The sequence below is a fragment of the Oryctolagus cuniculus genome, chromosome 13 (assembly GCF_964237555.1).
Source record: "Oryctolagus cuniculus chromosome 13, mOryCun1.1, whole genome shotgun sequence".
NCBI classification, from domain to species: Eukaryota; Metazoa; Chordata; class Mammalia; order Lagomorpha; family Leporidae; genus Oryctolagus; species Oryctolagus cuniculus.
Window position 1 is genome coordinate 89,870,360 of NC_091444.1, and position 24,530 is coordinate 89,894,889.

The window sequence follows — 24,530 nt, forward strand, 5'->3', positions numbered from 1 at the left end:
CTCCCACTCACATTTTTTCCTTCACTGTAAAAAATTTAAAGTTAACTCTGATCTGACTACAGGAATTGTATAGATCTTCCTGCGATGAATTTTAATTCTCATTCCTGATTCCATGCGATGGCCTTGATGTTATTTTTTCTAATTTGTACTATTTTTGTTTCCTTCCTTTTTATTCTCATCTTTTTCTTTCTTCTTTACTTTCTGGGATGAAATGGAGTTATAAGAAAATTAATTGTAGCCTCATATCAAACACATTGCCTGACACATGGTGTTTGTTAATTTAGGAAAATGAGCCTTGACTATGAAGATAATGAGGAGTCTTAATGACACTCTGTAGGATAGCACAACAGGATCTAGTAATAGATAAAGGCAGTGAGGACAAGAAACAGTGAAAGAAAAATATTGGTTCTACTCTGGAATTCTTATGGGGCTACCTGGAATAAGAGTGGGTATTAAAAAAGTAATATATATTTATGAAAAGAACTTCTAACTGGCTTTCATATATAAGGAGCTTCAACTTTAATAAATCTATCAGATAATGCCTCTAGTGTCACGTTGAATTTGTTTCAATGGGCAAGGGACATCCTGAGTGGACCATGGACTCTTGTGGAGGAAGAGAATGGTGACATCATGTCTCCTGGAATCTCTGAGGTGGATAATGGGGGAGTCCTTTGCATAGAATCGTGCTCACATACTTGCTGGATATACTTAGGGTTTTTTCTCTAAAATTATTCAAATTTTTAAAATTTTGGTTGTGTGTTACCCTCTGATCATTTCCTTCCATTCTAGACCTTCCCAGGATACTCAGGACACTTCGAGGGTAGACAGTGAGTGAAAGGGAAGGGGTGCCTCAAGAACAAGTTGAGAGAATCAGGAATCAGCAGTGGCTTCAGTAACGTGCAATGTGAATGGAAAAAGCAGGAAAAACTCTAGATCTGGTTAGGTTCAAGCAATGAGGAGCTCTTTCTTCAAACAGTACCTTAATGCACTATAGTAAAAAATGTGGGGCCGGCACTGTGGCACAGCAGGTTAATGCCCTGGCCTGAAGCACTGGCATCCCATATAGGCACCAGTTCGAGACCCAACTGCTCCACTTCCCTTCCAGCTTCCTGTTATGGCCTGGGATGGCAGTAGATGATGGCCAAAGTCCTTGGGCCCTGCACCCTCATGGAAGACCTGGAAGAAGCTCCTGGTTCCTGGCTTCGGATCAGCACATTTCTGGCCATTGCAGCCAGTTGGGTAGTGAACCAGCAGATGAAAGATGTTTCTCCCTTTCCCTGCCTCTCCTCTCTGTGTAACTCTGGTTTTCAAATAATAAAGTAAGTCTTAAAAAAATGTGACCTAGTAGGAAAGGAATGCAATCTCAGGCAGCTATGTCTGAAAGACAGTTAGATCAAATGATAAGTGTCCTTGTATTCTACTGTTATCCTCTGCTGTGTCATATATTTTTACTGGGATTTGAATAACTGAGGCACATTTGGGAGACTTTTTCAACTCTTGAAACAAAATCAAAAGTGACGCAGAAGTCATGTAGGATTGTTAATTCTGGAGAAGAGAAGGTCTATTAAATGCTTTAAAATATGTAAAGGATGTCGTCTGGAAAATATTTATTTTTTAAAATTTATTTTATTTATGTATTTAAAAGACAGTTAAAGAGAGAGAAAGAGTTAGAAAGAGAGGTCTTCCATTTGCTGGGTCACTCCCCAGATGGCCTCAGAGCCAGAGCTGTACCAATTCAAAGCCAGGAGCCTCCTCTGGGTTTCCCACATGGGTTCAGGGGCCCAAGCACTTGGTCCATCTTCTACTGCTTTTCCAGGCCATAGCAAAGAGCTGGATCAGAAGAGGAGCAGCTGGGACTCGAACAGGCACCCATATGGGATGCCAGCACTACACGCCAGGGCATTAACCCACTCTACCACAGCGCTGGCCCTTGGAAAAATAATTTAATTGTGCAAGTCTCTAAGCAAGATACCCAAAGTGTTAGGCATTAAATTGTTAAAAATCTATTGATGGGGCCGGCGTTGTGGTGTAGGAAGTAAAGCCGCCGCCTGCAGTGCCAGTACCCCATATAGGCACCAGTTGAAGTCCCAGTTACTCCACTTCCGATCCACCTCTCTTCTATGGCCTTGGAAATCAGTAGAAGATGGCTCAAGTCCTTGTGCACTAGTACCCATGTGGGAGACACGGAAGAGTCTCCTGGCACCTGACTTCAGATCGGCACAGCTCCGACTGTTGTGGCCAACTGGAGAGTGAACCAGTGGATGGAAGACTCCCTCTGCAAAGCTGCCTTTCAAATAAATAAATAAATATTTAAACAACAACAACAAAAGAATCTATTGCTAAGTAGTATGTTAGTTGCAAAGAAAGAGGGAGGAAGAATGCATTGGAAGAGTGACAGAGGGTGTAACCCCCAAAATGACATGGATAAATGCCAAGAGGGGAGCTACTTGTGATACCTTGTGTACACACAGCAATGGGGCCAATGGCTAGGAGTTGTGGGGAGTCAGATTTTTCACTGTTACCATAAATAAACCATGTGGGCTTGCGAGTTCTAGTCCTCACTCCCAGTAAGAAGTGCCTTATCCCTAGGTAGTTCTAGGAGCTGCCAGGTTGCTTACTATGCAGGATATCACAGACAGAATATTTTCCTTGGGTGTGAGATTGGATGAGAGATCCTATTAAGGTTCTTTCAACCTTAAAAAATTTATGTGTGGGCACTGGCACTGTGGCATAGTAGATTAAGCATGTGGACTGTTTCACTTCCAATCCAGCTCCCTGCTAAGGGCTTGGGAAAGCAGTGGAAGACAGCCCAAGTACTTGGGTCCTTCAGCCACATGGGAGACCAGAAGAAACTTCTGGCTCCTGGCTTCAGATCAGCATAGCTCTGGCCATTGTGGCCATTTGGAAAGTGAATCAGTACATGGAAGACTTCTCTCTGTCTCTCCCTGTCTGTAACTTTACCTCTCAAATAAATAAATACATAAATCTTTTAAAAAAAGAATTTATGTGTGGTATTAAAATCTTCTGTTGGAATCCTTTGGAGTTTGTAAACATGAAATTATTGAGCAACCAATAGACTTAGTTACTTCCTTTATTCAGTTGCTAAACAGTCTTATTTATTAAAAGTAGTCTGTGAGAGAGAGTTAAAAATAAGTGTTTGAGAAGGGAGGAGGGATGATTAATACCCTTAAAGGGACCATCAATGTCCTTTGGTTTTTAATGAACTTGAGGGTAGAAAATGCCTCATCTTGTCTCCTACTATTTCTACTGTTTTTCCTAGAAATTTCCCAAGGGCTGGTGCTTTGTTACTTCTGAGTAGCAGGGAATAGAGTCACACGGTTTATGTTTATGTCACTTAGGGACAAGACTTGTTTGTCATGACTTATGGCCTCATCTCATAGCCGCCCTAATGGTTCACTGTCTTTCCATTTGGATCATCCTGGGATGCTTTCAGAAGGATGCTGGCCATGAGAAACCTCTGAGTCAATCAGGACAATTTTCCTTTTAGATTATCTTGAAAGAAGATTGGCTTTTGAAATTTAAAATTTAAATTTAAAATATAGAAAACCATAAACCATGCATTACAATAGCATGAGGCTGAAATTACAGAAAATTGAATTCTAGTTCCCCTTTGCTTTGATTAGACTCTGTGAGTTTGAGTATCCTCTTCGGTCTCTCCAAGCCTTTGTTTTCCACAGTGCATCATCAGACGTCTCCCAGACATCCCACCAAGTTTTACCATTTAGTGTGACCTCTTCCTAGACAGGAGGATTGGGTGACAACAATGTTCTCTGCTGATGTGCTTCAACCTCAGTTAAATACCCATGTGCACTTAATGATATATTTGTACAGAATTTGATAATTTTCACATCCATGTCCAAAATATTCTTACTTGTTGCACATAACAGTAAAAGTAAATAAACCAGCTCCATTATATAAGACAGCAAAGTTCATCTAGGGTCACTGACAAACCTAAGGTTATATGGCTAAGGGGAGGTAGAACCAACTTTATGACTTCAGTTTCTGTGTTCTTTTTCAAATGAGTGGGTCTACAGAAGTGTTTTTTTACCACTGCAGTTGTGTTTCCTATGAACGAGCAAGAGCACTCTGCCCAACTCTCCTTGTCTGTTATTGCAGGGACATCAGTGTGCTCTGTGGTAACCATGGTGGAGAAAAGTCCACTTCCTCACATCCTCTAGGCACTTTCTGTTCAAATTCATTATACAGGTTAACAAAGAGAACTAAAGGTAGTGGCCTTTTAAAGGTGTTTGGCTCATGCCATTTCCTTGGGGATTTGCAAAGCCCAGATGTTTTGATTGTATCCAGGTCTTACAGGATTCTCCTGGTGGGTGGTCCTGTATTCACAGTATGAGCCCACAAAGGTGTTGTCTATCTGCAGAATCACAAGACACACACTCATTTCAGCTGCATCAGCACACAATGCTGGGCCAGTTTGTTATGAATCATGTGACTGTAATATCCCTAGAGAATCAAGTCATGCATTCAGCATCATTTATCCTGGATGGGCAAGGGGCCTCCTGATAGTAAGTTGGAAGATGAGAATTTAGCAATCTGTAGTGCTACGAAACCCCCAAATCTCTGTGGTTCCTGCAGCAAGACTGAATATCTTCATATAATACCCTCCTGCTTGGTAGTGGCATGGACTTGGCACACTCCCAAACTTCCCTAAGCCTTGATTAATCCGGGTAGATGAAGTTGAAAATAAAAGCATGTGCCTCCAAGAGTCCTGGGTAAAGATTAAATGAGAAAGCACAGGCAAAGCACTGAGTACAGAGCCGATGTGGTGAATAGCAGACTGACTGGCCACCACCCCTTAGGATGCTCATGGTCCTCCCACACAGTGACCAGCATCCTGGGGACAGGAACCCTCTCTGAGAGAGCACCAGGGTGGAAAAACCATTGTATTTTTTATTTTTAAACAACCTAAGTAGTAACACTGATTTTTAGAATGGCATTCATTCCTTTGAAAAATAAGGATCTAAAGTACAGAGAGAAACTGTGGGTAAAAGAGAGACGAGAATTTGTCTCTGGCATGCTGGTGGCTCTCCCTCTGCTCCTAACAGCTTAGGGCCTTTTGAAAGGGTTTTCTGCATTCTAAAACTTGTGTGAACAGAGACCTACATGATTTCCAGTACTTGTTTCTGGTCTAAGAATCTATGATTCTTATGAGTCTACACTACTTGTTCTTGATGCCTACATTTGTGTTATTTCCTAGAATCCAAAGATATCTCCACAATACAAGCAACAAATGCAAAAATTGAGGAAACAAGAACAAGGAAGACATTATGATGCCCCCAAATGAACAAAACACCCCAAGCCAGATTATGAAAATGGTGAGATGGAAGAAATGCAAGATACAGATTTCAAAAAATTTATAAGAACAATTAGGAATTTTCAAAAACAAATGCTTGAGGTACAGAATACCTTACTGGACAGGATAGACAATCTCCTTTGAGAAAATGAAATCTTAAGGAGGAATCAAAATGAAACACAGAAACTAGTAGAACAGGAAAGTGTGATAGTGAAGAGAAATCAAAATGAATTGAACTCAATAGATCAAATGACAAACACATTAGGGAGCCTTAAAAATAGAGTCAGGGAAACAGAATAGAGAATATTGGACTTAGAAGACAGAGAACAGGAAAGGATACAGTCAAACCGAAGAAAAGAAGAGGAAATTAGAAATCTAAAAAATATTGTCGGGAATCTACAGGATACTATTTAAAAAACCCAACATTCAGGTTCTAGGAGTTCCTGAAGGAATGGAGAGAGAGAAAGGATCAGAAGGCCTTTTTAGTGAGATACTAGCAGAGAACTTTCCAGGTTTGGAGAAGGACAGAGACATCCTAGTACAGGAAGCTCACAGAACCCCTAGTAAACATAACCAAAAGAGATCCTCACCACGACACGTTGTTATCAAACTCACCACAGTGAAACATAAAGAAAAGATCCTAAAATGTGCAAGGGAGAAATGCCAGATTACTCTCAGATGATCTCCAATGAGACTCACAGCAGACTTCTCATCAGAAACCCTACAAGCTGGAAGGGATTGGCGAGACATAGCCCAGGTACTAATAGAGAAAAACAGCCAGCCCAGAATATTATATCCTGCACAGCTCTCATTTGTGAATGAAGGTGAAATTAAGACCTTTCGTAGCAAACAGAAATTGAAAGAATTTGTCGTCACTTCTCCAGCCCTGTAAAAGATGTGTTACACATGGCCAGTGCCATGGCTCAATAGGCTAATCCTCCGCCTTGCAGCACTGGCACACTGGGTTCTAGTCCTAGTCGGGGTGCCAGATTCTGTCCCGGTTGCCCCTCTTCCAGGCCAGCTCTCTGCTATGGCCCAGGAGTGCAGTGGAGGATGACCCAGGTCCTTGGGCCCTGCACCCGCATGGGAGAACAGGAGAAGTACATTGCTCCTGGCTTCAGATAAGCACGATGCACTGGCCACAGTGCGCCGGCCACGGCAGCCATTGGAGGGTGAACCAATGGCAAAAGGAAGACCTTTCTCTCTGTCTCTTTCTCTATCCATTCTGCCTGTCAAAAAAAATTAAAAAAACAAAGATGTGTTACACACAGAAACACAGAAACACGGTCATCAATATGAAAGAAGGTAAAGGAAAGAAACCTCACAGCAAAAGATCACAGGGAATTCAAAGCATATATTATAAAATAACTTTGGCAAGTGGCAGGGCAAAGTTACTACTTATCAATAGTCACATTGAACGTTAATGGCCTGAACTGTCCAGTTAAAAGACACAGACTGGCTGATTGGGTTAAGGAACAAAACCCATCTATTTGCTGCTTACAAGAAACACATCCGTCCAACAAAGATGCTTACAGACTGAAATTGAAAGGCTGGAAAAAGATATACCATGCCAACAGAAATGAAAAAAGAGCGGGTGTAGCCATCTTAATATCGGACAACATAAACTTTAACACAAAAACTGTTAAGAGAGACAAAGGGGGCACTATATAATGATTAAGGGATCAATTCAAAAGGAAGATATAATGATTATCAATGTATATGCACCTAACTACAGGGCACCGGTTTATCTAAAAGATTTGTTAAGGGACTTGAAGGGAGACTTAGGCTCCAATACAGTAGTACTGGGGGACTTCAATACTCCACTCTCAGAAATAGACAGATCAACAGGACAGAAGATCAACAAGGAGACAGCAGATTAATCAACACTATAGCCTAAATGTATCTAACAGATATCTACAAAACTTTTCATCCTACACATAAAGCGCTTACATTCTTCTCAGCAGTACATGGAACCTTCTCTAGGATTGACCACATACTAGGCCATAAAGCAAGTCTCAGCAAATTCAAAAGAATTAGAATCATACTATGCAGTTTCTCAGACCATAAAGGAATAAAGTTGGAAATTAGCAACTCAGGAATCCCTAGAGCATACGCAAACACATGGAGATTGAACAATATGCTCCTGAATGAACAATGGGTCATAGAGGAAATAAAAAGAGAAATCAAAAATTTTCTGGAAGTAAACGAGGATAACAGCACAACATACCAAAACTTATGGGATACAGCAAAAGCAGTGTTAAGAGGAAAGTTTATAGCAATAGGTGCCTACATCAAGAAATTGGAAAGGCACCAAATAAATGAGCTTTCAATTCATCTCAAGGATCTAGAAAATCTGCAGCAAACCAGACCCAAATCTACTAGGAGAAGAGAAATGCAACAACACATCAGAAAGATCATCCACCCAGACCAAGTGGGATTTATTCCTGGTATGCAGGGATGGTTCAATGTTCACAAAACAATCAATGTGATACACCGCATTAACAGACTGCAGAAGAAAAACCATATGATTATCTCAATAGATGCAGAGAAAGCATGTGATAAAATACAACACCTTTTCATGACGAAAACTCTAAGCAAACTGGGTATGGAAGGAACATTCCTCAATACAATCAAAGGAATTTATGAAAAACCCACGGCCAGCATCCTATTGAATGGGGAAAAGTTGGAAGCATTTCCACTGAGATCTGGTACCAGACAGGGATGCCCACTCTCACCACTGCTATTCAATATAGTTCTCGAAGTTTTAGCCAGAGCTATTAGGCAAGAAAAAGAAATTAAAGGGACACAAATTGGGAAGGAAGAACTCAAACTCTCCCTCTTTGCAGATGAAAAGATTCTTTATTTAGGGGATCCCAAGAACTCTACTAAGAGAGTATGGGAATGCATAGAAGAGTTTGGCAAAGTAGCCGGGTATAAAGTCAATGCACAAAAATCAACAGCCTTTGTATACACAGGCAATGTCATGGCTGAGGAAGAACTTCTAAGATCATTCCCATTCACAATAGCCACAAAAACAATCAAATACCTTGGAATAAACTTTTTTTTATTTAGTAAATATAAATTTCCAAAGTACAGTTAATATATTACAATTGTTCCCCCCCATAATTTCCCTCCGACTCACACTCTCCCATCTCCCGCGCCCTCTCCCATTCAATTCAAATCAATATTCATTTTCAATTATCTTTATATACTGAAGATCAATTTAGTATATATTAAGTAAAGATTTCATCAGTTTGCACCCACACAGAAACACAAAGTGTAAAATACTGTTTCAGTACTAGTTATAGCATTACTTCACATTGGACAACACATTAAGGACAGATCCCACATGAGAAGTAAGTACACAGTGACTCTGTTGTTGACTTAACAATTTGGCACTCTTGTTTATGGTGTCAGTAATCTCCCTAGGCTCTAGTCATGAGCTGCCAAGGCTATGGAAGCTTTTTGAGTTCGCCGACTTTGATCTTATTCTGACAGGGTCATAGTCAAAGTGGAAGTTCTCTCCTCCCTTCAGAGAAAGGTACTTCCTTCATTGATGGCCCCGTTCTTTCCACTGGGATCTCACTCACAGATATCTTTCATTAAGTATTTTCTCTAGTTTTGTTCTAGTACTATTGGTTGAACTCTCTGTAATTAACACACAATTATTCTTAGGTGTTTAAATTTTAACTGAAAAGTGATCCCTGTTATATATAAGAGTGGGAATAAGAGAGGGAGGAGATGTACAATTTGGGACATGCTCCATCGGACTTGCCCCAAATGGTGGAGTTAGAATCATGCCAGGGGATCCCAACACAATCCCATAAAGGTGGCATGTACCAATGCCATCTCACTAGTCCCAGTGATCAATTTCTGTTCACAGTTGATCACACTGATAGGTCTAAGAGTCAAAGGGATCACACAAACAAGACTAGTGTCTGCTAATACTAACTGATAGAATCAAAAAGGGAGAGAACGATCCACCATGGGAAGCGGGATACACAGTAGACTCATAGAATGACAGATGTCCTAAATAGCACTCTGGCCTCAGAATCAGCCCTTAAGGCATTCTGATATGGCTGAGGAGCCCATGAGAGTATTTTAGGCATGGAAAGCCAAGACACTCTGGAAAAAAAACCTAAATGAAAGATCTCTGAGTGAGATCACAGTGGAAAAAACAGGGCCATCAAAGAAGGAGGTACCTTTCTCTGAAGGGAGGAGAGAACTTCCACTTTGACTATGACCCTGTCAAAATAAGATCGAAGTCAACGAACTCAAAAGGCTTCCATAGCCTTGGCAACTCATGATTAGAGCCTAGGGAGATTACTGATGCAATAAACAAGAGTGTCAAATTGTTAAGTCAATAAGAGGAGTCACTGTGTACTTACTTCTCATGTGGGATCTGTCCTTAGTGTGTTGTCCAATGTGAAGTAATGCTATAACTAGTACTGAAACAGTATTTTACACTTTGTGTTTCTGTGTGGGTGCAAACTGATGAAATCCTTACTTAATATATACTAAATCGATTTTCTGTATATATAGAAAATTGAAAATGAATCATGATGTGAATGGAATGGGAGAGGGCATGGGAGATGGGAGGGGTGCGAGTGGGAGGGAAATTATGGGGGGGGGCATTGTAATCCATAAACTGTACTTTGGAAATTTATATTTACTAAATAAAAAAATCCCACCTAAAAAAATTTCAAAAATGGAGCAATCAATTTCTTTTCCTAGGTTGATCCTATCCTTCATTCTGTTCTTGATAGTCTCATGGTGCAATGTTATTTGTCCAGTGTATCAGATTTTTCCATAGAAACAGAGGCAGTAGAACAGATATATGTGATATATAATATAAATGCATTTTTTGACAGGCAGACTGGACAGTGAGAGAGAGAGACAGAGAGAAAGGTCTTCCTTTGCCATTGGTTCACCTTCCAATGGCCGCCGTGGTTGGCACACTGCGGCTGGCGCACCACGCTGATCCGATGGCAGGAGCCATGTGCTTCTCCTGGTCTCCCATGGGGTGCAGGGCCCAAGCACTTGGGCCATCCTCCACTGCAATCCTGGGCCACAGCAGAGAGCTGGCCTGGAAGAGGGGCAACCGGGACAGAATCCGGCGCCTTGACCGGGACTAGAACCTGGTGTGCCAGCGCCGCAAGTCAGAAGATTAGCCTAGTGAGCCGTGGCGCTGGCCTATAAATGCATTTTTAAAGGACTGATGCCTGTGATGTGGGGCCTGCAAAGTGGGGATCTGCAGGGCAGCCTGGCAGGCTGGAAACTCAGGTAGAATGGAAACTGCTGTGTTGAGACAGAAATTCTTCTCTTTTAGCATAATGATTTATGCTTTCTCATTGCCTTTCAACTGATAGGACAAGGCCCAACCACATTTTTTATAGAAGGCTTTTATTTAATAAATATAAATTTCATAAGTATAACTTTTGGATTATAGCAGTTATTCCTCCCATACCCACCCCCAATCCAACCCACCTCCTACTCCCTGTCCCATACCAGATTAATTTTTAATTATCTTTAATACAGAAGATCAACTCTATACTGAGTAAAGATTTCAACAGTTTGCACCCACACAGACATACAAAGTATAAAGTACTGCTTGAAGATTAGTTTTGCCATTAATTCTCATAGTACAACACATTAAGGACAGAGATCCTACAAAGGGAGAAAGTGCACAGTGTCTCCTGTTGTTGATTTAACAATTGACACTCTTATTTATGAAGTCAGTAATCACCCGCGGCTCTTGTCATGAGCTTCCAAAGTTATGGGGACCTCTTGAGTTCAAAAACTCCAACCTTATTTAGACAAGACTGCAATCAATGTGGAAGCTCTCTCCTCCATTCAGGGAAAGGTACCTCCTTCTTTGATGGCCCTTTCTTTCCACCATGATCTCACTCACAGAAATCTTTCATTTAAGTCATTTTTTGCCACAGTGTCTTGGCTTTTCATGCCTGAAATATTCTTATGGGCTTTTTATCCAGATGTGAATGCCTTTAAGGCTGATTCTGAGACCAGAGTGCTGTTTAGAGCATTTGTCATTCTATGAGTCTGCTGTGTGGCCTGTTTCCCATGTTGTATCATTCTTTTCAATTCTATGAATTATTATTAGCAGACTCTTGGTCTTATTTATTGATCTATTTGACACTTAATTCTATCTCTATGATCAGTTATGAACTTAAACTGATCACACTAACAAGATGCCATTGGTACCTGCCAACTCAATAGGATTTAGAGTCCCATGGAAAGTTTTTAGCTTTACCCTTATGGGTAAGTCTGAAGGAACATGTGCCAAACTGTCATCTCCCTCTCTTATTCCCACTCATATATTTAACAGGGATCAGTTTTCAATTGGATTTAAACACCTAAGAATAATTCTGCCAAGCACATTATTGAAGATACTTAAAATGGCAGATGTCCTAAACAACACTCTGGCTCAGAATCAGCCCTTAAGGCATGCGGATCCAGCTGAAAAGCCCATGAGAGTATTTCAGGCAAGGAAAGCCAAGACACTCTGGGGAAAAAAAAAAACCTAAATGAAAGATCTCCGCAAGTGAGATCCCAGTGAAAAGAATGGGTCATCAAAGAAGGAGGTACCTTTCTCTGAAGGGAGGAGAGAACTTCCACTTTGACCATGGCCTTGTCTAAATACGATCAGAGTCGGTGAACTCAGGGGGCTTCCATAGCCTTGGCAACTCATGACAAGAGCCTAGGGTGATTACTGATGCCATAAACAAGAGTGTCAATTTGTTAAGTCAACAACAGGAGTCACTGTGCACTTACTCCTCATGTAGGATCTCTGTCCTTAGTGTGCTGTACATTGAGATTTAATGCTATACCTAGTACTCAAACAGTATTTTTCACTTTATGTTTCTGTGTGGGAGCAAACTGTTGAAATCTTTACTTAATGTATGCTAAACTGATCTTCTGCATATAAAGAAAATCGAAAATGAATCTTGATGTGAATGGAAGGGGAGAGGGAGTGGGAAGGGGGGGGTGCGGGTGGGAAGGATGTTATGGGGGGAAGCCATTGTAATCCATAAGCTGTACTTTGGAAATTTATATTCATTATATAAAAGTTAAAAAAATTAACTGTGACTATTAATCTCTACAGAATTCATTTTCACAGCTACAGCTAGGTGACTGTTTGACTGACAACTGTATATTGTTTAGTCAAGATTACACTGAGACCAGCTTTTGAAGTCACCTCTTAAGAAGAAAGTTGGCAATGTAACACTAGTTTTAATTTTTTGCCAAAATGTAAATAATCCTTTAATGGATTTCTATGTGACATCTGCAGATCAAATTTTTTAAAGATTTATTTATTTTGAAACAGTTTCAGGAGAGAAGGGACAGAGAGATAGAGAGATCATCCATCTGCTGGTTCACTCCTCCAGATAACCAAAACAGTCAGCTCTGAGCTAGGCTGAAGCCAGGAGCCAATAGCTTCATCTGGGTCTTCCACACGGGTGTCAGGGACCCAAGCACCTGGACCATCTCCCACCCTTTTCCCAGGCCACTAGCAGGGAGGCAGATTAGAAGAGAAAACAGCTGGGACATGAACTGGTGTCCACATGGGATGCTGGCATCGCAGGTGGGAGCTGTACCCACCATGTCAGAATGCTAACCCCAAGATTTATTTATTTATTTGAAAAACAGAGTTACAGAGACAGAGAGGGAGGGACACAGAGAGAAGTCTTCCATCTGCTGGCTCATTTCCCAAATGGCCACAATGGTTGGGGTTGGGTCAGGCCAAAGCCAGGAGCCAGGATCTTCTTCTAAGTCTCCCACATGGGTGCATGAGCCCAATCACTTGAGCTGTACTTCACTGATTTCCCCAGCACATTAGCAGGGAGCTGGATCTAAAGTGTAGCAGCTGGGACTTGAACCTGACCCATATGGGATGCCTGCATCACAGGCAGTTGTCCAACCCACTGTGCCACAACACTGGCCCCAAGATCAAATTTTTGGGGTCTGAAATCCCTAAGGTGCACAGCAGAACTCTGAGATCTGAATTAAAAATTATTTGATTGATTTTAAAGAATTAAAAATATGTTCTTCCAAGAACTATTACAGCGAACATTTCTAGGAAATCTATACTTCTTAATATGAAGGTGGGAAAACTATGTTTGTTGAGATTTAATTCTCACTTTCCCACTTCTTCCTTCTATTTCACAAATACTGAAGAGAGAGAACACATCTTCATATAACAAATGGAGTTCAAATCTCACTCCTGTCATTTATCATATCACATAGACCTCTAAACTAACTAAAGACAATTTCAAACTTTCTTAGTCACATTTTATGATTGCCTTTTGGTATGAGGATGAACATAGGCTCAATGTCTAAAGTCAAGACTAATTCCAAGTCCACTTCAGTAATAGCATTTTTTAAGTTTTAGATATTTATTTGAGAGAGAGAGGGAGAGAAAGCAGTCAGCTGGCTCACAGGAAAATTACTATCTCCTGGATCACTGACTCCCCTGAATTCCTGCAACAGCCTGGCTGTGCCAAAACCAAGAAGGAGCTCAATGCAGGTCTTCCATGCAGGTGGCAGTAACGTATGTTCTGGAGCCATGACCACTACATCCCAGGAAGCTGAGTTGGTAGCTAGAGCCAGAGTCAAATCCAGGTACTCTAATTTGAAATGCAGCATCTTAATTGTTAGCCTAAATTTCCACCCAGTTTAGTAAAACTTGTATGTATCAATCCATATATGTTTCCCAGGACCCATCTTTTAATCATTTTGTTTCTGTACCTATTAGAAAACTTCTTCTCAGGAACCATGTCTAAATCACACTTCTCTTGGGGTTTTCTTCTCACCAAATTACTGGGTAAAAAGTTTTGGAAGGTTCAGTTACTTTTTTTTTTTGACAAGCAGAGTGGAGGACAGTGAGAGAGAGACAGAGAGAAACGTCTTCCTTTGCCATTGGTTCACCCTCCAGTGGCCGCCACGGTTGGCACACTGCGGCCGGTGCACTGCGCTGATCTGATGGCAGGAGCCAGGTACTTCTCCTGGTCTCCCATGGGGTGCAGGGCCCAAGCACTTGCCCATCCTCCACTGCACTCCCTGGCCAGAGCACAGAGCTGGCCTGGAAGAGGGGCAACTGGGACAGAATCCGGCGCCTTGACCGGGACTGGAACCTGGTGTGCCAGCACCGCAAGGTGGAGGATTAGCCTAGTGAGCCACGGCACCGGCTCAGTTACTTTTTTGTTTTAAGATTTTATTTTCTTTATTTTAAAGAGTCACAGAGAGAGGTAGATACAGAGAGATAGAGATAGAAATAGAGAGAGAGAGAGAGAGAGAGAGAGAGAGAGAGAGAGGTCTTCCATCTACTGGCTCATTCCCCAAATGACCGCAACAGCAAGAGCTGAGCTGACCTGTAGCCAGGAGCCAGGAGTTTCTTCTGGGTCTCCTACATGGGTGCATGGGCCCAAAGACTTGAGCCATCTTCCACTGCTTTCCCAGGCCACAGCAGCGAGTTGGATTGGAAATGGAGCAGCCAGAACTTGCACCGGCCCATATGGGATGCCAGCACTGCAGGCAATGGTTTTAACCTGCTGCACCACAGCACCAGCCCTGGAAGGTTCATTTTCATCACCTGTGTAATCCAAAGTCTGTGATTCAGAATCACAGGAACACCAGCAAAACTGGCCTCTATTCATACAAGGCACCTATTAGGTAAGAAAAAAAAAACGATCGTTTGTCTGGGATATGGTTTGAAATAAAGGATTTTTTTGTAATCTTGCTAAGCCATAGCTTTGCTGCTGAGGTACATAATTCTAAACATAAATAAACTGTCGTGTTCTAATGCATTTGATAAAAACAGAAAACTGCCTGCAGCAGTGTATTATCAAATTATTAACCAGAATATTGCATTACTAAAGTGATACATTTGACCAAGTTATTATTTTATGTCCAGCTCTGCACAGAGACATAATGGGGCACTTCCTAGAACTCTGAGATCCGAGGCAAGCTCCTGCACTCTCTGTACTCGTGGGCTTTTAAATTTGTGACTTTATTACTTGGATCTCCTTAGGTAAACCAAATAATTTCCTTCCATTGTGGCTTCATAAACTACAAAAAGAAAAACTACGTTAGACAACCTCTTGTCTCCCCTCTAGATATGACAGTGAATCCAGACAATGGAACAAAATAGTGTGGGTTTGTCTCCCTCCCATGAAGTGGGAATGGACAAGTTAAACTCCTTTAAGCAGGTGTGATCAAGTTATACCCCACTTGCATTGCTTTCCCATCTCATGATTTTCCCCCCTATACTAGTAGAGTGTGATTAATAGATCCTTGTTGATGGAGCAATATTCCTTCTGTAGGGTCAGGAGACTGCAGAGCTTTCCAGAAATATTCTTCAGAATTAGATTCCAGGGCATTACAGGAAGATACCTCATCTTTTTTTAAGATTTCATTTGTTTGAGAAGTAAAGTTACAGAGAGAAGGAGAGACAGAGAGAAAGGTCTTCCATCCACTGGTTCACTCCCCAAATGGCCACAACAGCTGGAGTTTGGCCACTCCAAAGCCAGGAGCCAGGAGCTCCTTCCAGGTCTCCCACATGGATGCAGGGGCCCCAGCACATGGTCCATCTTCCACTGCCTTTTCACACCATTAGCAGAGAGCTGGATAGGAAGAAGAGCAGCTGGGACACAAACTGAAACCCATATGGGATCTTGTGAATATGTCCCTTTTGAGAAACAACCAAAAGCATGGATTTAGCCTTTGTGTTATGAGTTTTTTGTGTTTTCAGGACATTATGTATGGATTTTATGGTTTTGAATGAATTGTAGCATGTGACTTTTGGTTTTCTGTTGGCAAAGGCTAATTGGTTCCACATGGAGTCAAATCCTCCACACCTTCAAGTTTTCTAGGCAGAAAGCTTCAGAAACCCGAGCAAATATGATATTTGTGTTTGTAAATATGACATTGGATGAAATTGCCGAAGAGAAAGATTGTGCTTTTCTCCAAAACCACTTTGTGATTTTTTGGTTAAATTTCACCCGAATTCCACAACACTTTGTCCAGATATGTCTGGCGGAAAGCAGAAATATCTGGTGGGTTGTTGCTATCTCAATCAGAGGTCTTGCTACAGCCTCTGTGATTGTCTGTGTTTTCTGGACATTATCTACGTCTTGACGGTATTGAATGAATCTTTGCATGTAGCTTTTTCTTTTCTGCTGGCAAACACTAGTTGATTCCACATGGATTCAAATAATCCACACATTTGAGTTTTCTTAGCAGAAAGCTTCAGAAACCCAAGCAAACATTATATTTGTGTTTGTAAACATGACATTGGACAACTTGCCAAAGAGAAAGGTTGTGTTTTTTTCTGAAACCACTTTGATGGTGATTTATTGGTTAAATTTCACCTGAATTCCAGAACACTTTGTCCGAATATGCCGGGAGAAAAGCAGAAATATCTGGTGTGTTGTGGCTATCTCAATCCCAGATCTTGCTACAGACTCTGTGTATGTTCATTATTTTTTTTTTTTTGGATATTATCTATGGTCTTGATGACTTTGAATGAATGTTTGCAGGTAACTTTTTGTTTTCTGCCAGCAAACGATAATTGTTTCTACATGGAGTGAAATCCTTCACACATTAGTTTTCTAGGCAGAAAGCTTGAGAAACCTGAGCAAACATGATATTTGTGTTTGTAAACATGACACTGGATCCACTTGCCGAAGAGAAAGATTGTGCTTTTCTCCAAAACCACTTTTCAGTGATTTATTAGTTAAATTTCACCCGAATTCCACAACACTTTGTCCAGATATGCCTGGCTGAAAGCAGAGATATCTGGTGTGTTGTGGCTATCTCAATCCCAGATCTTGCTACAGCCTCAGTGTTTATTTTGTTTGTTTGTTTGTTTGCTTATTTTTGGACATTATCTATGGACTTTACGGTTTTGAATGAATTTTAGCATGTAACATTGTCTTTTCTGCAAGCAAACGCCAATTGGTTTCACATGCAGTCAAAATTTCCACACATTCGAGTTTTCTAGGCAGAAAATTTTGGAAACCCAAGCAAACATGAATATTTGTGTTTGTAAACATGAAACCAGATCCGCATGCCGAAGAGAAAGACTGTGCTTTTCTCCAAAAACACTTTGACTGTAATTTTTTGGTTAAATTTCACCCGAAATCCACAACACTTTGTCTGGATATGCCTGGATGAAAGCAGAAATATCTGGTGTGTAGTTGCTATTTGAATCCCAGATCTTGCTGCAGCCTCTGTGTTTGTGTGTGTTTTCTGGACATTATCTACGGACTTTACAGTTTTGAATGAATTGTAGCTTGGAACTTTTTGTTTTCTGGCAGCAAATGCTAATTCATTCCTCATACTCAAATCCTCCACACATTCGAGTTTTCTAGGTAGAAAGCTTGAGAAACCCAAGAAAACATGGTATTTGTGTTTGTAAACATGACATTGGATCCACTTGCCAAAGAGGAAGATTGTGATTTTTTCCAAACCATTTTGATGGTGATTTTTTGATTAAGTTTCACACGAATTCCACAACACTTATTCCGGATATGCCTGGATGAAAGCAGAAATATCTGGTTTGTTGTGGCTATCTCAATCCCAGATCTTACTACCGCCTTTGTGTTTGTGTGTATTTTCTGAACATTATCTACGGACTTTAAATTTTTGAATGAATTGTAGCTTGTAACATTTTCTTTACTGCCAGCAAATACTAATTGGTTCCACATGGACTCAAATCCTCCACACAATTGAGTTTTCTAGGCAGAAAGCTTCAGAAACCCAAGCAAACATGATATTTGTGTTTGTAAACATGACATTGGACAACTTGCCAAAGAGAAAGGTTGTGTTTTTTTCTGAAACCACTTTGATGGTGATTTTTGGTTAAATTTCACCTGAATTCCAGAACACTTTGTCCGAATATGCCGGGAGGAAAGCAGAAATATCTGGTGTGTTGTGGCTATCTCAATCCCAGATCTTGCTACAGACTCTGTGTTTGTTTGTGGTTTTTTTTTTTTTTTTTGATATTATCTACGGACTTTATGGTTTTGAATAAATTGTAGCTTGTAACATTTTGTTTTCTGCCAGCAAATGCTAATTGGTTTCACATGGATGCAAATCCTCCACACATTCAAATTTTGTAGGTAGAAAGCTTGAGAAACCTGAGCAAACATGATATGTGTGTTTGAAAACATGACAGTGGACCACTAGCCGAAGAGAAAGTTTGTGCTTTTCTCCAAAACCACTTTGACAGTGATTTTTTGTTCAATTTCACAAAAATATAACAACACTTTGTCCAGATATGACTGGAGGAAAGCAGAAATATCTGGTGTGTTGTGGCTATCTCAATCCCAGATCTTGAAACAGCCTTTGTGCGTGTGTGTTTTCTGAACATTATCTACGGACTTTACGTTTTTGAACAAATTTTAGCATTTACATTTTGTTTTCTGCCAGCAATAGCTAATTGGTTCCACATGGTGTCAAATCCTCCACACATTCGAGTTTTCTAGACCGAAAGCTTCAGAATCCCGAGCAAACATGACACTTGTGTTTGTAGAAATGACATTGGATCCACTTGCTGAAGAGTAAGATTGTGCTTTTCTCCACAACCACTTTGACGGTGATATTTTGGATAAATTTCAACCAAATTGCACAACACTTTGTCTGGATATGGCTGGAGGAAAGCAGAAATATCTGGTGTGTTGTGGCTATCTCAATCCCAGATTTTGCTACAGCCTCTGTGTTTGTTTGTGTTTTCTGTACATTATCTACGGACTTTATGCTTTTGCTTGAATTTTAGCCTGTAACAATTTGTTTTCTGTTGGCAAATGCTAATTGTTTCCACATGGAGTCAAATCCACCACACATTCGAGTTTTCAAGGCAGAAAGTTTCAGAAACCCAAGGAAACATGATATTTGTGTTTGTAAACATGACATTGGATCCACTTGTAGAAGAGAAAGATTGTGCTCTTCTCCACAACCACTGTGATGGTGATTTTTGGTTAAATATCTCCCGAGATCCACAACACTTTGTCTCGATATGCCTGGAGGAAAGCAGAAATATCTGGTGTGTTGTCGCTATCTGAATCCAAGATCTTCCTACAGCCTCAGTGTTTGTATTTTCAAGACTTTATGGTTTTGCTTGAATTTTAGCATTTATATTTTGTTTTCTGCTGGCAAACGCTAATGGTTCCACATGGAGTCAAATCCTCCACACATTCGAGTTTTCTAGGTAGCAGGCTTCAGAAAGCCGAGCAAACATGATATTTGTGTTTGTAAAGATGGCATTCCATCAATTTGCCAAAGAGAAAAGTTGTGATTTTAGTCAAAATAACTTCGACGGTGATTTTTCGGTTAAATTTCACCGAATTCCACAACACTTTGTCCGGATATGCCTGGAGGAAACCAGAAATATCTGGTGTGTTGTGGCTATCTCAATCCCAGATCTTGCTATGGACTCGGTGTTTCTTTGTGGTTTTTTATGGACATTATATGCACTTTTTAGTTCTGAATGAATTTTAGCCTGTAACATTTCGTTTTCTGCTAGCAAACGTCCACACATTCGAGTTTTCTTTGTAGAATGCTTCAGAAACCTGAGGAAACATGATATTTGTGTTTGTAAACATGACATTGGAACACTTGCCAAATAAAAATATAGTGCTTTTCTCCGAAACCACTTTGACGGGGATTTTTTGGTTAAATTTCACCCGAATTCCACAATACTTTATGGATATGCCTGGATGAAAGCAGAAATATCTGGTGTGTTGTTGCTATCTGAATCCCAGATCTTGTTACAGCCTCAGTGTTTGTGTTTTCTGGACATTATCTACGGACTTTATGGTTTTGAATAAATTGTAGCATGTAGCTTTTTGGTTTCGGGAGGCAAACACTAATTGGTTCCACATGGAGTCAAATCCTCCACACGTTCGAGTTTTCTAGGCAGAAAGATTCAGAAACCTGAGCAAACATGATATTTGTGATTGTAAACAAGACTTTGGATCCACTTGCAGAAGAGAAATATTGTGCTTTTCTCCAAAACCACTTTGACGGTGGTTTTTTGGTTAAATTTCACCCGAAATCCACAACACTTTGTTCGGATATGCCTGGATGAAAGCAGAAATATCTGGTGTGTAGTGCTATCTGAATCCCAGATCTTGCTGCAGCCTCTGTGTTTGTGTGTTTTCTGAACATTATCTACGGACTTTACGGTTTTGAATGAATTGTAGCTTGTAACATTTTCTTTTCTGCCAGGAAATGCTAATTTATTCCTCATGGACTCAATTCCTCCACACATTCATGATTTCTAGGTAGATAGCTTCAGAAACACAGGCAAACATGATCTTTGTGTTTGTAAACATGACATTGGACCACTTGCCAAATAGAAAGTTTGTGCTTTTCTCCGAAACCACTTTGAGGCCGATTTTTGGTTAAATTTCACCCGAATTACACAACACTTTGTACGGATATGCCAGGATGGAAGCAGAAATATCTGGGGGGTTGTGGCTATCCCAATCCCAGATCTTGCTACAGCCTCATTGTTTGATTGTGGTTTTTTTTTTTTTTTTTGGACATTATAAACAGACTTTACGGTTTTGAATGAAATTTAGCATGCAACATTGTGTTTTTGGCTGGCAAACGCAAATTGGTTCCACATGGAGTCAAATCCTCCACACATCCAAGTTTTCTAGGCAGAAAACTTCAGAAACCCGAGCAAACATGATCTTTCTGTTTGTAAACATGACATTGGATCCACATGCAGAAGAGAAAGATTGTGCATTTTTCAAAACCACTTTTCAGTGGTTTTTTGGTTAAATTTCACCTGAATTCCCCAACACTTTCTCCAGATATGTCTGGCTGAAAGCAGAAATATCTGGTGTGTTGTGGCTATCTCAATCCCAGATCTTGCTACAGCCTCATTGTTTGATTGTGTTTTTCTTTTTTAGACATTATCTGCAGAGTTTATTGTTTTGAATGAATTTTAGCATGTAACATTTTGTTTACTGTGGGCAAACTCTAATTGGTTCCACATGGAATCAAATCCTCCACACATTCGAGTTTTCTAGGCAGAAAGCATCAGAAACCCAAGCAAACATGATATTTGTGTTTGTAAACATGACATTTGATCGAATTGCCAAAGAGAAAGATTGTGCTTTTCTCCAAAATCACTTTAACGGTGATTTTCTGGTTAAATTTCACCTGAATTACACAACACTTTGTTTGGATATTCCAGGAGAAAAGCAGAAATATCTGGTGTATTGTGGCTATCTCAATCCCAGATCTTGCTACAGCCTCTGTGTGTGTTTGTGTTTTTTTTAATTTGGACATTATCTATGGACTGTATACTTTTGAATGAATTTACCATGTAACATTTTGTTTTCTGCCAGCAAACGCTAATTGGTTCCACATGGAGTCTAATCCTCCACATTTTTGAGTTTTCTAGGCAACAAGCTTCAAAAACCGGATCAAACATGATATTTTTGTTTGTGAACATGACATTGGATCCACTTGCCATAGAGAAAGATTGTGCTTTTCTCCAAAACCACTTTGACGGTGATTTTTTGGTTAAATTTCACCCAAATTCCACAGCACTTTGTCTGGATATGCCTGGAGGAAAGCAGAAATATCTGGTGTGTTGTTGCTATATCAATGCTAGATCTTGCTGCAGGATCAGTGTGTGTTTGTTTTTTTTTTTTATAATCATCTACGGACTTTATACATTTGAATGAATTTTATCATGTAACATTATGTTTTCTGCCGGCAAATGCTAATTGGTCCCACGTGGAGTCAAATCCTCCACACATCCGTGTTGTCTAGGCAGAAAGCTTCAGAAACCTGAGCAAAAATGGTATTTGTGTTTGTAAACATAATATTGGATCCACTTGCCAAAGAGAAAGATTGTGCTTTTTTCTAAAACCACTTTTCGTTGGTTTTTTGATTAAATTTCACCCAAATTGCACAACACTTTGTACAGATATGCCTGGGGGAAAGCAGAAATATCTGCTGTGTTGTGGCAAGCTCAATCCCAGATCTTGCTACTGTGTCAGTGTTTCTTTGTCTTTTTTGTTGTTGTTGGACATTATCTACAAACTTTATAGTTTGGATGAATTTTAGCACGTAACATTTTGTTATCTGCTGCCAAACACTAAGTGGTTACACATGCAGTAAAATCCTCCACACATTTGAGTTTTCTAGGTAGAAAGCTTCAGAAACCCGAGCAAACATGATATTTGTGTTTGTAAACATGACATTTAATTCACTTGCCGAAGAGAAATTTTGTGCTTTTCCCCAAAATCACTTTGATGGTAATTTTTCCGTTAAATTTTACCTGAATTCCACAATACATTCCAGATATGCCTGGAGCAAGCCAACAGCTATGCCCTGATTCAAAAAGACCATTCCTCCCATGCCCTGACTTTGATATGCCAGCCTGAAAACCAAAGTTCACATCAGAAAATTCATTACAAACCATAATAAATAAGAAAAATGTGAAAAAAGCCAAATAAATGCAAGAGTCCTTAGTGATATTGGGCTTGATTTAGTCCCAAGAAAACTGGCTGTTTCCGGATTCATCCATGCCTCCCAGCTGACTGGCTGTGGAAACTGATTGAATTAACCTGAAAATCGCAGTCAAACTCGAATTAGAGGCAATTAATCTCTGTCCCATCAGCAAAACGGTTCCATTTTATTTTCCAAAACACAAAAACTTATGTTGTTCATGTTGCCTGTAGATTTCAAAGCATGAAATGCCAATTTGCTTTTTTTTTATTTCATAGTGGCTACTCTGTCTGAACTCTTGTTTGTATTGTGTCAGATTACAGAATTTGGGAAGGAAGAAGGCAAAACCAACTCAGACCCAGAAAATATTGAGAAATTGATGCTCAGGAATCCAAAATCAGCTGAAGCACACAAAAAAATGACAGAAAGCCAGAATTGGAGCAAGCCAACAGCTGTGCCCTGATTGAAAAACACCATTCCTCCCGTGCCCTGAACAAGATATACCAGCCTCAAAACCAAAGCTCACAACAGAAAATTCATTACAAACCATGATAAATAAGAAAAATGTGAAAGAAAAAAAAAAAAACAAAGAAATGCAGGAGTCCTTAGTGATATTGGGCTTGATTTAGTCCCAAGGAATCTGGCTGTTTCCAGATTGATCCACTCCTCCCAGCTAACTTGCTGTGGAATTCTTATTGAATTCACCTGAAAATCTCACTCACACTCGATTTGGAGGGAATTCATACCTGCCCCTCAGCAGAAAGATTCCCTTTCATTTTCCAAAACAAAAACTCATCTTGGTCATGTTGCCTATAGATTTCTAAGCATGAAACATGAATTTGTTGTGTTTTTTTATTTCATAATGGCAACTCACTCTAAACTCTTGTTTGTATTTCTTCAGAATACAAAATTTGGGGAGGAAGAAGGCAAAACCAACTCAGACCCAGAAAACATTTAGGAATTGCCACTCAGGAAACCAAAAATTGGCTGAGGCACCCAAAATAATGACAGAAAGCCAGAATTGGAGCAAGCCAACAGCTGTGCCCTGATTGAAAAACACCATTCTTCCTGTGCCCTGAACAAGATATGCCAGCCTGAAAACCAAAGCTCACATCAGGAAATTCATTACAAACCATGATAAATAAGAAAAATGAGAAAAAAGCCAAAGAAACGTGAGAGTCCTTTGTGATATTGGGCTTAATTTAGTCCCAAGTAAACCTATTGTTTCCGGATTCATCCACACCTCCCAGCTGACTAGGGGTGTGGAAGACTGATTGAATTCACCTGAAAATTGCAGTCAAACTCGATAGAGGGAATTAATATCTGTCCCCTCAGTAAAAGGGTTCAATATCCTTATGCAAAACACAAAAACTCATCTTGGTCGTGTTGCCTGTAGATTTCTAAGCATGAAATGCTAATTTGGTTTTTTTTATTTCATAATGGCTAGTCTGTCTGAACTCTTGTTTTTATTGTGTCAGAATACAAAATTTGGGAATGAAGAAGGAAAAACCATCTCAGACCCAGGAAACATTTAGGAAATTGCCACTCAAGAAATCAAAAATCAGCTGAGGCCCCCAAAACAATGACAGAAAGCCAGAATTGGAGCAAGCCAACAGCTGTGCCCTGATTCAAAAAGACCATTCCTCCCATGCCCTAAACTCAATGTACCAGCCTCAAAACCAAAGCTCACATCAGAAAATTCATTACA

The 24,530-nt window shown here is 40.2% G+C and overlaps 1 protein-coding gene across 5 annotated transcripts in view; it reads right to left on the reverse strand.

Annotated features, from left to right (window-relative positions):
* LOC100341393 (putative ankyrin repeat domain-containing protein 19) overlaps positions 1-24,530 on the reverse strand; it is a 193,149-nt gene that overhangs the window by 16,226 nt on the left and 152,393 nt on the right. The window lies entirely within an intron of this gene.